The sequence below is a fragment of the Vicia villosa genome, unplaced genomic scaffold (genome assembly GCF_029867415.1).
Source record: "Vicia villosa cultivar HV-30 ecotype Madison, WI unplaced genomic scaffold, Vvil1.0 ctg.000731F_1_1, whole genome shotgun sequence".
Taxonomy (NCBI): domain Eukaryota; kingdom Viridiplantae; phylum Streptophyta; class Magnoliopsida; order Fabales; family Fabaceae; genus Vicia; species Vicia villosa.
The window spans coordinates 519,745-536,304 of NW_026705327.1; the positions used below are offsets into that span (position 1 = coordinate 519,745).

General features: G+C 37.1%; 1 long non-coding RNA gene across 10 annotated transcripts; it reads left to right on the forward strand.

Annotated features, from left to right (window-relative positions):
* The first annotated feature begins 13,253 nt into the window (after positions 1-13,253).
* LOC131630737 (uncharacterized) lies at positions 13,254-16,317 on the forward strand. Of its 10 annotated transcripts, none has more exons than XR_009292455.1 (4): positions 13,254-14,580; positions 14,842-15,052; positions 15,174-15,297; positions 15,396-16,317. It is a non-coding gene; the product is annotated as an uncharacterized LOC131630737 (long non-coding RNA). The 10 variants fall into 10 exon arrangements; XR_009292453.1 differs by having other exon boundaries at positions 15,174-15,267; XR_009292452.1 differs by having other exon boundaries at positions 14,842-15,297.
* Positions 16,318-16,560: the final 243 nt, after the last annotated feature.

Consider the following 16,560-nt stretch of genomic DNA (forward strand, 5'->3'; position numbering starts at 1 on the left):
ATGAGTACCTTGAATGATACGACTTCAAAAACAATATCCTACCATACATCCGCAAGTTGAAACACACAAGCTTTGGAAAATCACCTCAAAATTCTTCGAATTACCGACAAAATTCTAGTACAAACAACCAATAAAAGAATTAGAAAAGTAAAACTAGTATCTACTACTAAATAGCCTTGGTGAAAGTGGGAAAAATGAGTGAACCAAGTTGAATAAGAACCCCACTGGTACAAAGCAAGAAAACAAAATTTTACTGTCATCTCTTAGCGGATGAAAGAAAAACCTGAAAAATCAGAACAGAGAGAGTTGTTCCAATTTTCCTCCATTTCACCTAAATACTTCATAATCCTAATTATAAACAACATTTACAACCGTTGGGGCGCCTCCCAACAAGCGCTTGTTTTACGTCGTTAGCTCGACGCCTTTATTTTTCTATGTTTGGAAAGTAGCTTCCTCCAATCATTCCATGGTGACATCTCAGTGCACAAGCCTAAAGAAAGTGTCCTAACTAAAGCAATCAACAAATGTAACAGGTACAAATATATATAATGATTAAACGAACATAAAAACCAAAGTATACAACTATATACACAAACAAACTCATATATACAAGTAAGGAAAAAATACAATTATTATCATACAAAAAGAGAAAATTGGTGAATATGGATTCACAAGTTGAAAAGTGAGGATTTTGAATAACAGACGGGTCCTATCTCAACGTGTTTCACCAACATTCACCAACAACGTATACTTGTATGCCAACATATACAAGTAACTATACGGTGAACATAAACAAGTCAACATATACAGGTAAATATATACACGTGAAACTATACAATATATATGTTATATACAAAGCTCAAAACCATAAAAACTATTGCGATGCAATTCAAGAAACCATCCCCGTCAACGACGCCATTTTGTTGAATGCAGTATAGGGCAAGCAACAAAAAAGATTTGGAAATATTGAACCAGAAATTATCGTCCTCAGAGATGGAGAGATGCCATTCAACACTTTCTACGATTTCAAACTTTGGATTGAATGAGGACAAAGTAAACAAAGATATAAACAAGAAAAGAATAAACACATTCTTAGAAGAGAAATAACTTATTGAGAATGTAAATATATTCACTCTTCACAAACATACACTTACCAACCCGTTATACTCAACCTACGATACTCATTTATGTCATCACGTATCTCCCACATAACCGTCCATCTCTGGAGCATAAACGAGATCATCTCACAACTAAGGGTATATCTAACACGGATTCGCGAGAACATCCGTATTCTCGCGTCGGTGATCTCTCGCGTGCCGCTCAAACACGAAATAATTAAGTACAGATACCCACAGTGAATGCTAGCTCTAAATCTATCTCTAGAGTTCAGAACCAACAGATTATCATCGTAGATAAGGATTCAAGAAGTTTATCTCTAAAGCAACCCCAATCCCCAGCATAGAGCAAAAATCCAGAACAACCTCAACACAGATTTGTAAAGCAAGTTAAACATAATATTATAATCGGTAAACATACATAAGATTCTAGTAAATATACAAACAAACCCAACACAAAGAAATACACAGAGAATAGAAGAGATAAACCAAACATCTCGCGGGTTGTCAGCTCCGGTTGATGAGAAATCCACCTCCGATCTTCCAAGTGCATGACCCGGTGTTGTTTTTTAAGTCAATCCTACTCTAAGAATGAAGTTCATGGTGTTGGGACTCAAAAATACCCAACCCATAACCTAAAAATGTGATTTTTCCCCTTTTTAACAAGTCTGAAAATTCACAGGTCCGCTTAGCGGCACAGAGTCTAATTAGCGGAGTCTGCTAAAAATCAGATTTTGTTTTCGCCATAACTCGAGAATTGTGACTCCGAGTTGCGCTCGGCTCGAAGCCTTGGAAAGCTTATTCAATGCTCTATCCAATAATGAATGAATGGAAACCAAAATGATGATTTTGTTCATCCTTATTTTGACCTTATGGAAGTCCGCTTGACGGTGGCTAAGCGGGCTTGCACCAAAACTGCGAAATCGAAGTCGAGCCTTTAACACTTTATTCCTCAAGGCTCCAATAAGCATGAATACCTATAAAAACAAAGGAAAAACTATCAAATGGTATAAAAGCATATGAAAATACATCTATTCACAAAGTATACGTACCAAAGCGTCGCTCTAACGGTGGCCACTAGTTCAACCATAACGATACATGTCGTACAGCCTCCCTGGTCTAATGCCACATACCTAAGGTACCCAAAAAAACCTTTAAAGATAAAGCAAACAAGTCAAACAATTTAAAGTGATCCTAGCTCTAAGGTAACTCCTCTTTTATTCGAAAGCATCCCCAGCAGAGTCGCCAGTTCTGTAATACGGTGAACTGACTTTTTAATTGAAATGTTGCGGATAGCAAGAGTCGCCACCGACTTTTATTTTATCCAATTGGAAAGGCTAAAAGAACAGGAAAAACCTTTTGAAAGATTTTGAGTTCGGGGGGTAAGTTATAGAAAGGGAAGGTGTAAGGCACCTTTTGCATCCATGGTTATCCATGGGCTCTTAATTGCTTAGTGTCGCTACCGCAAAAAATGGATCAGAGTCGCCACTAATATATTTATCCCATCGAGGGAAAGGAATACCAGATAACCTAACTCAGAATAAGAACAAGGTCTTTCGACCAGAGAATCTAGGCACGGGAGTCGGTTACGCAAGGGGAAGGTGCTAGCACCCCTCACGCCCATCGTACTCGATGGTATCCACCTATGTTTGTTTCTATCTAAAGGGTGTCTAATGTCTAAAACCTAAATGCGAATGAATGCAAAGGAAATACGGGGAAAAGAAGGAATTATTTACAAGTGTGTTCGCTTAGGCCCCGCGACCCAATGCCTACGTATCCTTTTCAGGAATCAGAACGACCGTAGTTCGGCTCCATAGTTTCCATTTGTTTTGTGTTTTTTAGTTGAACAGCGGTTAAGGTCACAATCCACGATGCTCGACCTTTGGAGACTTATACGCCTAGTTTGGAATGGACTCAACATGTTCTTAAGCGCCTAACAAGGCAAAAGAATGAACTTTGGTTTGTGTTTATTATGTAACTACATGATGAACAAAACCCAATACAAGGTTTCTCACCACTTCGTCACTTTGTTTTAATTCGAGCCTTTATTAAGTGTTTTAAATGTTTTTGGTTGGGTATTTTTTTAAGGGAATTTACTTTGCGATTAGAATCACATAAAAATGTATAATGATCGAGAAGCAGATTAGGGAATGAATCCCACTCATTTCCATCCCATTAATTAATGTTTGAGAAACAGATTAGGGAATGAATCCCACTCATTTCTCTCCCATTGAGTAGCGACCGAGAAACAGATTAGGGAATGAATCCCACTCATTTCTATGCCACTAAGTGATTGAGAAACAGATTAGGGAATGAATTCCACTTATTTCTGTATCACTTTCTTAATGTGATTCGCATCTTTATTCATTAGTGTTTTAATGTTGAAAAAAGAAAAAGAATGAACAAAAGGGAACTAACCTATTCTCTAATCTAAGTTATTCTACTCTACAAGTGGCCCTAAGGTCAAGGATAAGGGATTTCTACCTATGTTATCATGCATAGATTACAACCTAAGTTGTTCCATGTGACTAATCTTAATGAAGATTGAAGTCACCGCCCTAAGGGAACATGGTAAGCATATAGTAAGAGATAAGAAAAAGAAACAAGCAAGGTAGGTGACTTAATGAAGTCCCTAACCAAGTCTACTTCTAAGAGAGACTACACACAATGAATTCCAAGAGAAAACAATCCACAAAAGGTGGAGGAAGAACAAACAATCGTCGCCTCTTAAACTAACAACAGTCAAAGTGTATAAGAAGAGGCAAAGCATGAGAAAGAGGGAATAAAGCCCTAGGGCAGTAGCAAACCAAGGAAATTAGTGTCCTAAATCAAGCACAAAAGCATCATGGAATCACACGACAATATTCACAAGAAGTTGCCAAAGTATCGCATGAATCGTTACTTAACAATTAGTGAACAAACATCAATTAATCAAAACAAAAAGCGAATGAAAACATGAACAAAATTTGAGGTCAGTAGCATATTATATCATTTATAGGTCTAAGGCTTTGTACCAATCTATGTTAGTCAATTAGCTTGAAACAACACAAAGTTCTAACAAAAACTAGACAAAACTAGGTCAAAACTAGTTAGTAAGCTCAAGGGGTGAATGAAGTTAGAAGAATGTAATCAAATGATGGAAGTCAGTAGCTAATATCCTCTAATAGGTGTTTAAACAACCATGGAATCTAGTCAAGAAGTCTCATTCAAAATTATAGGTCATTTGGACAAGTTATGATACAATCGTTAGCTAAACGCAAGTTATTTACATGTAAGAATGGAAAATTCAATTAAAATAAGAAGACACAATCTAAAAATTTCAATTCCAGGTCTTAGGACCTCTAAACATCCCTAATTATATGTACAAAAAAGATCCAACTCAATTGCAAAAGTTTATGGCATATTATGAGCAAAAATAAACACAAACGTCAATTAGAAACACGCACTAATCGGGTCTAAAACCCTAAGCAAAAACCTAACCAAAACAAAGAATTAGAACTTCATTTTTTATACATATTATGATATATGAGTCTACTGAAACCACACAAAAATTGGTAATCAAATTCTATCCCTAAGGCCTCTAATCAAATTATTTTGTAAAACATGGCAAAACATGCGAAAATATGGACACACTAAAGAAAAAGATTTATTAAAGATAGGAAAACAATTTCTAAAAATCTACCAAAAATACTAAAATTATCTACACACATGATTATATTGAAAACATATTTTTATTTATTTTTTATTTGAATTAGAACTGACTTATGAAACAAAAATTAAATGGGAAACAAAATTAAAGTGAAACCAAAGTCTGCCTAAACTGGGGTGCATTAGCAATTTGCACATGGACTGAATTTCTTTTAAGAGGCGCATGTGCCTGAATCATATGGGTGTGAAAAGCAACAACACTGAGCCCAAAACAAGAAACATGCATGATGGTTAGTATATGGAGTGTACGGTACAGCAAAGCACATGAAGCCCACATATCAATATATCATCTTCTCATTTTCTTACTCTACACTTCCGTGCATCATTTATTTTTTCTTACAATGTATCACAATGTAACATGAAAATACAAGCCCGAATATCAATTGGTCACATTGGGGTTTAAGTTACTAAATGAAAAAAAGAAGAAAAAAAACCACAACTTTAACCGATCAGTGAGCAATAGCGCATCATTTTCATTATCCAAGCCAAGAGAAATTGAAAAAGAAAAAAAAAGAAAAGAAAAAGAAACAAAGTTAGCATGGGCCAATCAGAGGGGTTCTCCCTCATGCTACACACGTGAACAGTACATGGGGGTACTATTCACCATCTTCTCCGTGGAGTTAACGCCTCCAACGGCGGCGCCGGTAACGTCGGAGCTTCAAAAACGAAAATCGAGACCACCTCTCCTCTCTAAATTTCGCGTAGATTCCGGATATCCACTCTGTTTTCTCTAATTCTTGCTCTAGCATCCTAACCGAAAGCATTTTGCAAAGCCCTAACTACCAAAACTCCATCAAAACGCAAACCAAAGACATCGAAACAATACGTGACTCGAACGTCCAGATAAACATCACATTACAGAAGCCAAAATCAAACTTCAAGATCCAAAAATTTACATAGAATGAAACACATACTTGAAAACATGGTGGTTCTAATTGTCCTAACCCAAATCCCTGATGATGGGAGTACCAGTCCTATACATGCTTCTAATGCGAAGGAAAAGAATCACTTACTTGGAAAGATCTTGAGCGGAACCTTTGAGAAACCAACTTCTAATATTCAAGCGTCTTGGATTTCAGAGATGATAATGATGATTACGTGGTTTGCAATGATGATGATTACCCGGATTTGAAGCGTTAGGCAATGATAGTGGTTCTTGAAAATAACATGGTGGTGATGGTTGTAGATAAAGTGAAGATTTGTGGTGGTTAACAATGGTGGTGACTGAAGGTGATGAAGAGTTTGTTGTGGTGGTTGAAGGTGAAGATGGTGGTTAGAAAACGGTTATGAGAAGATGATGAGAGAACAAAAGAGAGTGAAGAGAGCGAGTAGAATCGCGAGAGAGTGAAGAATGAATGTCGTGTGTGTCACTTTGTGAAAGAGTTTTTGGTTTTTATGTGAGTGTACATTGAGCTCATTGTGTGGTGTATGTATTGTAGCTTTTTTCTAAACTTAATGCACAAGTTTTTTTCATTTATAGTAACTCTCCCTTTGTATTTTATGTGTGCAGTATAGTGTATGGCCCTTTATGGTATGATGCTGGTGCCTTACCAAAACCAATACTCATGACATCAACTTCATGTACATGCATCTCAAACCCTAAACATCTTCTTGATACAATCTAATGCTCATATGAAAGAGGACATGGGGCTAAACAAGAGTGATGTTGGGAGGATTAAGAAATTTGTCTTGGAAGTCATTCATATTCCTCTTGAAAAATGCTCTTGCACTACTGCTGCACACGCGTGTCACTCTTTTGCTCGATGCCTGCGAAATTGACATGTTCAAACGTATCACTTTGAGACTTCTTAATTGACTCCGCACCTAACCAAAAGTTTTGATCTTTGTATCATTTGAAAGAGGACGTGGAGCACAACATGTTTGCGCTTGGAGCAGATCCAAAGTCTCTCCACAACTCCTTAAAATTGACTTTATATCTGGCACGCCACATGTTTGACACAATGCCCACGCGTGACCCAGATTCTTGGCCTGGCCGGACATACGATTTTGACTCTGCGAGGATGTGACTTTGGAGCTCCATGAGTGATTCAATTTTCACCCAACTGACCTGGTTCTTGTCTCAATCGATAGAGGGCATGGAGGAGAGTATTTTGATTTTAAGCTTGAGTCAAATAGATATTTGTAGCTCCTTATAATCAAGTTCAAAAATTGCACGCCACGTGCTTGTGAAAATGCTTCCCGTGACTTAGAAATCTTGCCCAGCCCCATGACTTGCACAAATGAATTTCTTCAATCTTCAAACCTCTATAACTCTTGATCTAAACTTCAAATGGAAAAACTTCCAACTACAAATTTGTAGAGGGCTGTGATTTAAACACTTTTGATGTTGAGCTTGTCTTAAAATTTTTCCATTTTCCACGTGTAAGGATAGCATAAAGTGGGTTGACCAATCAACTCGAAACCTTCAAAATATTTTCTAAGTCTAGAACTTTCCTCTTATGGAAACTTTCACAATTCAACTAACTTGTCATTTTTGGTAATTTTACATTTTTCTTGATCTTATTCATTTTTTTGACTTTTCTTTGACCGATTTTTTACCATGAGTCAATATTTGACAGTTGACTTTGACTTTGATCAAAAAGTCAGTTTTTTCCCGATTTTTCTGATTCTAGATGAACTTCCCGATTAATCTGTTTCCGATCTAATTCCCAATCAATATTCAACTTATTAAATCCACTGAATATTTCTTCAAGCATTTGCATTCTTGTACTCAAAAAGTCAATTCCTGATTAAATGTTTGACCAAAAAGTCAACCTGGTCGACTTTGGTCAAAAACCCTAGTTTTGAAGGATCAGATGAATCTGGAGACTGTATCTTCTATCAAAGCTTTGACTTGTAAATATTCAAACCCTGATTTCAGAAGGATGTGAATGAAATGTCTCACACATCAATTTCAGACCTGACTTTCCCTTTAACCAGAGTGTTCTCAATTTCCACTTCTTTTTATCAGTTTCTTGGAATGATGGTAATGAAATGAATGGATATATGAATGAAAGACCTAGATGAGGTATGCATATGAATGTGATATGAAATCCAATTGGATATAAATAAATGGGCAAATTTTGGGGTGCAACAACTGCCCCTATTCAATCTTCTTGAACCCGAATGTACGAACGAAACAAGTTCTGGACATGAGAGGTGTAAGTGGATTGAATACCCAAAAGTACCATCAAAATTTGTATTCTGTGGCAGAGCAAAAGTGTTGAGTGTTATTAAGAGATACCAGCCGAAGGCAGACCAAAACAAATTGCTAACCTTAGTTAGGCTTGAAAAAGAGACACAACCTTAGCGTGGTTCGATAAGGAAGAAACCATACGTAGATGAATCTACCAAATTGCTAACCTTAGTTAGACTTTAAAAAAGATTGCTAACCTTAGTTAGACTTTGAAAATGAAGACACGACCGTAGTGTGGCTCCACAAGGAAGAAACCATCCGTAGACGACTCTACCAAATTGCTAACCTTAGTTAGACTTTGAAAAAGAAGACACAACCGTAGCGTGACTCCACAAGGAAGAAACCATCCGTAAACGACTCCACCAAATTGCTAACCTTAGTTAGACTTTGAAAAAGATTGCTAACCTTAGTTAGACTTTGAAAATGAAGACACAACCGTAGCGTGGCTCCACAAGGAAGAAACCATCCGTAGACGACTCCACCAAACTGCTAACCTTAGTTAGACTTTGAAAAAGATTGCTAACCTTAGTTAGACTTTGAAGAAGATTGCTAACCTTAGTTAGGCTTTGAAAAAGGTTGTTAACATTAGTTAGACTTCAAAACGAGACACAGCCGAAGGGTGACTCGATAAAGGATGAAACCATCCGAAGGGGAATCCGATCCTAATTTGCTAACCTTAGTTAGACTTCAAAAAGAGACACAGCCGAAGGGTGACTCGATAAAGGATGTAACCAGCCGAAGGGGAAACCGATCCTATTTTGCTAACCTTAGTTAGACTTCAAAAAGAGACACAGCCAAAGGGTGACTCTGGATTTGAAAGGGTATGCCAGTAATCATTGGACTTGCCGATAACAATCAGACTTGAAAGGAAAGGACTAATACCAATCCGACCTGACCGAAGGATGCCTGTAACCACAGGACTTTGAGGAAAAGGCTAGTAACCACTAGACTTTTGCTGGTAACAACCAGACTTTGAGGGATGGGACCAATAACAATCAGACCTAACCGGAAGATGCCTGTAACAACAGGACTTTAAAGGAACAGACTAGTAACAACTAGAACTGACCGAAGGATGCCTGTAACAACAGGAGTTTAAAGGAACAGACTAGTAACAACTAGAACTGACCAAAGGATGCTTGTAACAACAGGACTTTAAAGGAACAGACTAGTAACAACTAGAACTGACCCGAGGATGCCTGTAAAACCAGAATTTGAAGGATGCCCATAACCATGGGACTTTTGTAAGAGATGCCAATAATCATTGGACTTGACTAAAGAAGACTAGTGACGACTAGACTCTTATTGGGGATGTTTATGAACACTGAATTTGAAGGCGATGCCAATAACCATTGGGCTTGACTGAAAGAAAGGCTAGTGACAACTAGAACCAATCAAGGGATGTCAGTAAATACTGGGCTTTCAAGAAGGTATTGATGCTTGCGAAGCATAAGGATTACATGGATCCCTCAGGCCAAAGGCGGGGTGTAACCCTTCAAGGGTGGCAATCATTCGAATTGCCACACACATAGTATGGATTTCAAATGATTGAAAAATGAGATGGGTTGAATGCCCACCCTCATTCGCACTCTATTACGCACGCGACATGCGGGAAAAATAACCAAAACAAGACTAGTAACAACTAGACTCGACACGCAGATGACAGTAACCACTGAACATTCACGGAGATGATGCTTGCGAAGCATAAAAGTTACATGGATCCCTCAGGCCAAAAGGCGGGGTGTACTCTTAAAAAATGGCATTCATTCGAGTTGCCACACACAAAGTATGGGTTATCCAAACGATTAAGCTCAGCAAACGGGAAATAACCATAAATACAATGATCTTGACGAAGAATGACTCTGTATCCAATCCACACTAGAGACAGAAAGTGAGACTTCTTCTGGGGATATATTATTTTGTGTCTTTGGAGCACATACAAACTTGGCTTATGCATTGATGCATGTTTGAATTTTTCCATGGCGTAATGCTCCATATTCATGGAAATGCTACGCATTTTTGTGGATGCAATGTGAATGCAATGATTACTATATGTAGAGATAATGAGGGCCCTTTAGAGAATATTCCGCTAACTTGTCGATCGAGCTTCGTCTCTGACCTCGGGAGAGGTAAACACCAGGGAGAATCCCCTTAGTGTTAAGAACTCTGTGGGGGTGCCAATAGACATTGGACTTTAACTTACAAGATATACTTCTTATTGTTGACTTGAAGAATAATTTCTGACTTCTCACCATGTGCCATTGCTTGGAGAATTTTCAGTTTGAGGAGATTCCCTCAATTCACCATGGTGGGGATTCGAAATCCAGATAAGGAGCCCTTGTTGGGAGGATTGGAACAACTTCGAGGAGAAATAAACTCCTATACTTGGGGAGAGAATGAATTCTCAGGAGAAATAAACTCCTATGCTTGGGGAGAGACTTTTTCTAGGAGAAATAAACTCCTATGCTTGAGGAGAGACTTTTCTAGGAGAAATAAACTCCTATGCTCGAGGAGAGACTTTTCTAGGAGAAATAAACTCCTATGCTCGGGGAGAGAGTAACTTGATGCAGAAAAACATTGTGATACTTCTCCACTTTGTGATGGACAACCGCACCTTATAGGTGAATAATGGTTTCTTCAATACAAACCAAAGGAGTATGCCCCAGGCCGCCTGACTTGTGAAGATATCTGATTTATCGAAGACATTTGCCTCGAAAAGATCCTTACACCACCATTACTTGAGAAAATATTCCCCAGCATATTCATACATTTGAAATATTCTTTCTCTTGATCCACGAATCCTTGAAGAGATTTGTCGAATCTCGACGTAATTGCCCCAGATTAAGTGAGTTTGAGAGATTCCTCGACTTCACTACTGGACTGAAATCAAGAGAGAGATTCCTCGACTTGATTGACCCAGATTAATTGGATTCGAGAGGTCACACCTCGATTTGATTGCCCCTGATTATGTTCATCTTATCATAATCCTCAAGTTTACTTCCCTTGAAGATCAAACAAACTGTCGGAGCAACTTTATCATACTCAATGGAGTCTTCAAAATTCTTCCCCTCAGGGTACTTAATCAAAAACGCATATACTCAACAGAGTATTCATACTTCTCCCCTCAGGGTGGAAGGTATCAACTGATTATGCTCAATGAAGTCTTCAGGAAACATGCCCCTTGACATCAGTTTCTGATATGATTTCCTTTTACTCTACGGAGCTCTCAAGTCCTCTTACTTTGACACGGTCGAGCTCTTCATGGGTTCTCATAATGGAAACTCCCTTGGTGTTTAAGCAAATGTTTTTATGCAAAAGAATGTTAATTATAAGAATGACAATTCTAATGCAAAGCCTATGCTAGTCTTGAAGTTTAAAAAACTTTTTATGCAATGAGGTGGCCACCTCTTGTGAATGGAATGTAAAGCGGGCATACAATACCAACATAGATATGTGTTACGCTTCATTGGGAGTCAGCTAAACGCTATCTCATCGGAGTGCGCTTTCGAAATAAACCCTACTTCAATTAGGACTTTTAAGGGTTGTAATTTGGCCTGGTTCATGGTTTTCAGAAACAAAGGATTCTTAGGCTCAAAATTATTTGGTACCCACCCCCTTCATGATGTTCTCCATTCCTATATTCAGTTAACTCAATCATGAGTGTTCATCCCTCACAAGGAATTTTGAAATGGTTGAGGAATCAATGAGGTTTTTCGGACATGGCAGTCGCTCACCTTTTATTCTTTTGATTCATTATCACACGACTTTGTTCTTGCTTTATTTTCACCATTATTTTTCTTTTTATTGCTATATTTTTTTTCTTTCATCACTTTTTTTCTTTCTTTTTTTTTGAACAAGTCGTGTGACCTCGTATTGTCTTTGATTCGTTGGAAGTGATCGCGACTGCCTCATTCCATGATTGATGAAGAATTACCATTGTGGTATCGTCATCTTTTGACCTCTTGGTAGGTGAAGGATAACCATCACGGTTTTGAATCTCCTCAACCTTTTGAAGGATAACCATTGTTGTATCCTCAGATGCATATCATTTGTGAGTTTTGAACACTTGATCAAGTTAAATGAACACTACCCTGCCCCAGGGTTAAAAATAAGGGTTTTTTTATCAGAAAAGAAACTCCTACTTCAAGGCTCAAAGGGGTTGACGAGGGTCTATCTCCCTTATATCTCCGGTGTTTGGGGATTTGAAACAATGCCTGTACATCATCAGCAGGGTTTTATTCAAAAACACACAATTAGAGATTTTGCATTTTTATATCATCATCATTCTCCCTCCGCTCGTTGCCTAAGCAAGAGATAAGTAAAGTTGGTATCGTAGTGCCAAAAACTTTTTTTTGAGTGAAAACGAATGGATTACTTCAAGATAAACATAAACAATGCATTATGGTTTTCATTCAGAAATTAACAAATTTTTACATGCTAGCAATGCTTAAACAAACAATGAAATGTTACCAATGAAAATGCAATAAAGAACTAAAGGAATGCCCTTGTTGAGGAGATTTGACTCCGTATGGACTTATTTCTCTCGAATGCATTTTTCAGTTTTGATGCCCCACTGAGACTTCAATATAAGCATAAACCTCTTGGAGTGGATGTGGTTATTCTGAAATCAACGAGGACTTGAATTTTGCCTTTGAATGTCCTACCACCTTCAGTTGAATGGCTAGGTGCCCCAACATGGTAGCCACTTAGAATTATCATATGTTTCTTCCACACCCTTTAGATTACTTCCTAGAAGAATATTCCAACAAAGGCGTACAAGAGTGGTGCATTTTTGCCTTACTTTAGGGATTCGAGCAATGCAAATGATGCAATACTCAAGACAGACAGTGTCTTGCTTATCCCTCGGTCGGGATCCCCAAATATATATGCTAGAACATTAATCACCACCTTAGTATGATCATCAAACTCAGGAGAGCTATATGTGGTGAGGAAGACCCACAACATAAATCTTAACCAACTGAGATTCCAACAAGCAGGGAAGCAACTTGGACATTAACTACCTAACTAATAATAAGACATACCACTAAACACCCTAAAACACCCTTAATGCAAAATAAAATTGCCCTTAAAAATGCCCTTTTTAGTAATTTGCTAAATCAAAGTTTTATTCCAACCAATCACATTTATCCATTCGTCCAAGTGGCGCATCTTTTTCATATCTCTATTGGATGCTTCTTAAGATCCATTAGGTTTTCCCTCCTATCTTTAAAAACCAAAGAACAATTACATTGTCTTCTACACTCTTTCATTTCCCAAATTTATACTTCACTTTTAGTTTTGAAAGTCGTATACTTGTCTCTCTCTTCCTCTCTTCTCGTCTCTTTTGTTCTCCCACAACCCTAGCAAAACGAATACTTTTCCCTTCATCATTGTTCATCTCTCTCGTCAGATCCGGTAACCTCCGCACTCCCTTCATCAAGCTTGGCAAGCTCGACGTACTTCCAGTCTTGTCAAAGGTAAATACATCTTCAATGGCAGTAATGATGCGATTTCGGCAGGGTATATCCGATTCTGGCGACGGGACTCGTAGATTCATGGTCTATTAACTGTTACAGGGGTAAGATTTTCAATTTCTTCTGGTTTTCCATTTCAGGGTTTATTATCACAAAACTTTAATGTACTTTATTTGTCTCTTAAACTATTATTATTTTAGGGTTTGTTAGGTATGAATGATTATGGTTTGAAATTTGAATGATTTTGAGATATGAATCATTTGAGTATATTTTTCACGTTTCTTAATAAAATGTATCTTTAAGAGAAGGAAATAAGGCGTCTGCATCTGCTACACCAATGACTGCAAGAAAGATAGAAAGCTGATAATGCACAGAAAGATGATAATACACCAGTTGCAGCCACTGAGAAGAAGGGGAATGATTTCCGCCATGAAAAAGATAGAAATAAAGATGATAGTCAACCAAGCTTGAAGTATCATGACAAGAGCTGGGTGGAGAAAGCTAAACATCATTCTGTAGCGAAACAAACTAAAGTTAGTAACAAAGTTGAGTTGTTAAGGCATAAAGGTATATTAGTCACATAAAATTTAAACATATCTTTTGCCACATTAGGTTTGTAGGTTTGTATTTAGCTTTTTCATTGTGGCTTATTGATATTATAGGCTTTTGTATATGGGCATTTTCTTAGTCATTTGAGTAAATTTTACAGGTTTGTTGATGTTGTTATAACTATTCCCAAAGGAACTTTGTTCCCTATGTGCGGTATGAATCCGGAGTTGGTGGTCGGGAGAAGCCGGTAATTTTCCATCTTTGGATATTCTTGTGTCACTGGTATTTATTTTAATTATTTGTTTTGATAACAGGAAACTAAACTTTATCATGTTAAGACTATTGGATTTCTTGGGGATGTCTTTGGTTTTTCACTAAAAATGTGCAAAAAGAACCTGATATGGGTTGTAAATCGAATGCAAGTTGCCATCTAACTGTTTTCTCCTTTCACATATGTATAGAACAAATATGTCTAACAGATGTTGATCATGTCATCTTCCCAGCCATAAGGATGCAAAAGACCATGAACTTTTACTTTCAGGTTAATTGGCTATTAGTTTTAGAGTTTTGAACAATTTTGAAATTCTCTTGAGAAAGATCCAATAATTAGTGTTATTATAGTACTATATACAAAGATGAAACGTTCTATGACAGTGTAGTTTTAAGTTTATAAGAAAGCTTATATCCATCATATTTATATGCAGTAATAAGCCATTAAGAGTTTACATCATGGTCTGGATCCTTTGAGTGTGAAATGGAGATCATATTTATATTCACTAAATTTCTTAGGTTGTCTGTGCAGGTAAGGAAGAAAGTGTGAAATGGAGATCACTTATGGAGAAACATGCTCAAGATAGTGTTTTATGGTGTTATAAGCACAAGCTTGAACTGAGCAAGTTTATCATTGTTTTGAGATTTATCAATTTCAAGACTAATCATCTTCGTTGCCGAGCTATATCAAAGAAGAACTATTTCCCAGCTCATTGCCAAGCCCTAATGGCCAGCCTGCCAAGGTTAAGTTGTTTGTTAGTCCAGTGCTGGAACTTGTCCTTTTACTTGCATATTTGCTTAAATTCACATAGCTTTCTGACTTTTTATTCCTAAAACTAGAAATAGTATTGTGTATATTGACAGATAGCAAATTTGTATGTGGATCCTGTGATTAGACATTCAGCAAGGTTTTATAAGTTGTTTCAATGGGTTTGCTATGGACATTTTCAAAGCCGAGGTAAAAAATGGTTTTGTTATCTCATGGAAGGTATACACGTAATAATGAAAATCGCTTCCATTGTTCAAAGTTGTTTATTTCTTGTGATTGAGGTATGAAAATGAAAACTAACCTCCTTTCTCTTGCAGCAATGCAAAGAAGATCAAGATGTTCATCTAGAGCAAATCAAAGCGGTACTGTTGGATTCAGCTGGTGTAATTCCTTATGGCCGGAGACGCAGTTGGCCTGCTCAACTTATTTCGCTGTAGTAAGATGCCATGTATTATGCATGGCATGCTACATAAGATGACTAATGGTTTTCTAGCAATTAGGGGGAATTAGTGGAGTTCGCTTTTATACTAGCAGTATTTTTGATCTAGCATATATTTATGTAATGGTAAATTTTTATACAAAGTCTGGCACTATTTACTTATCAACTGTTCTAATAAAAAAGATTGAAAAATTCTCTAGCCATCCTGCAAGTTTCTTTTTATATACGTGGTCATACCTTTATTTTTGTTGTTTACTAATTGTTTTTAATTTAACTATCAGGGATCTGTCCAGTGTACTAAAGATGGCATGTATATTCTTTTGACAAAATCTGTTGGAAAGAGTATATTTTGTCAAACACATCTCCTTGGTTCATAATAGTTCCAATAATACTACTTTACACACTTTTTTAAATACTTGGAATTGGATACAATTGGAAATAACGTGACATAAGTTTAAGTTGTTTTTAATAGAATAAAACTCTAAAATAGCTTATTGAAAGAGAGCTTAAATAGATATCTATTCAAGGGCACTCACAGTCCTTTACTTTTTCCCCTCTAATCTTTGTGAACGTGAATTTCATTCATTTTCTCCATTGTTATATCTAATTTGGTTTTTGTTAACACATTATGTGGTTATGAAATTAATTGGTTCACACACGACTGTACTGATGAAAATTTCCCCCTCTAATCTTTGTGAACATGAATTTGGTTTTCCATCTTGGAATATCTTTGAATATATGGTTTTCATCTCTTGAAGTCTTTGTTAATTGTAATTTTTTTTATGTTTTTGGACTTAAAGAAACCATGTATTTGGTTTTCCGACAACTTCCTTATTCAGCGGAGCAGTTACGTATTTGTGAGGCGGCGACGGTGAAGCAAGCGGCGCAATCAGAATTAGAGAGCTGTAAGATGAAACCCTAAGAACCAAAACTTCTTCGTGAAACCCTATGAACCAAAATCAAGCTTCTTCTTCAACAAATACAACAACAATGGCGTAAATTTTTTCTCTCTCTTCAATGTTTTCTCTCTTCTCTCTCTAGAG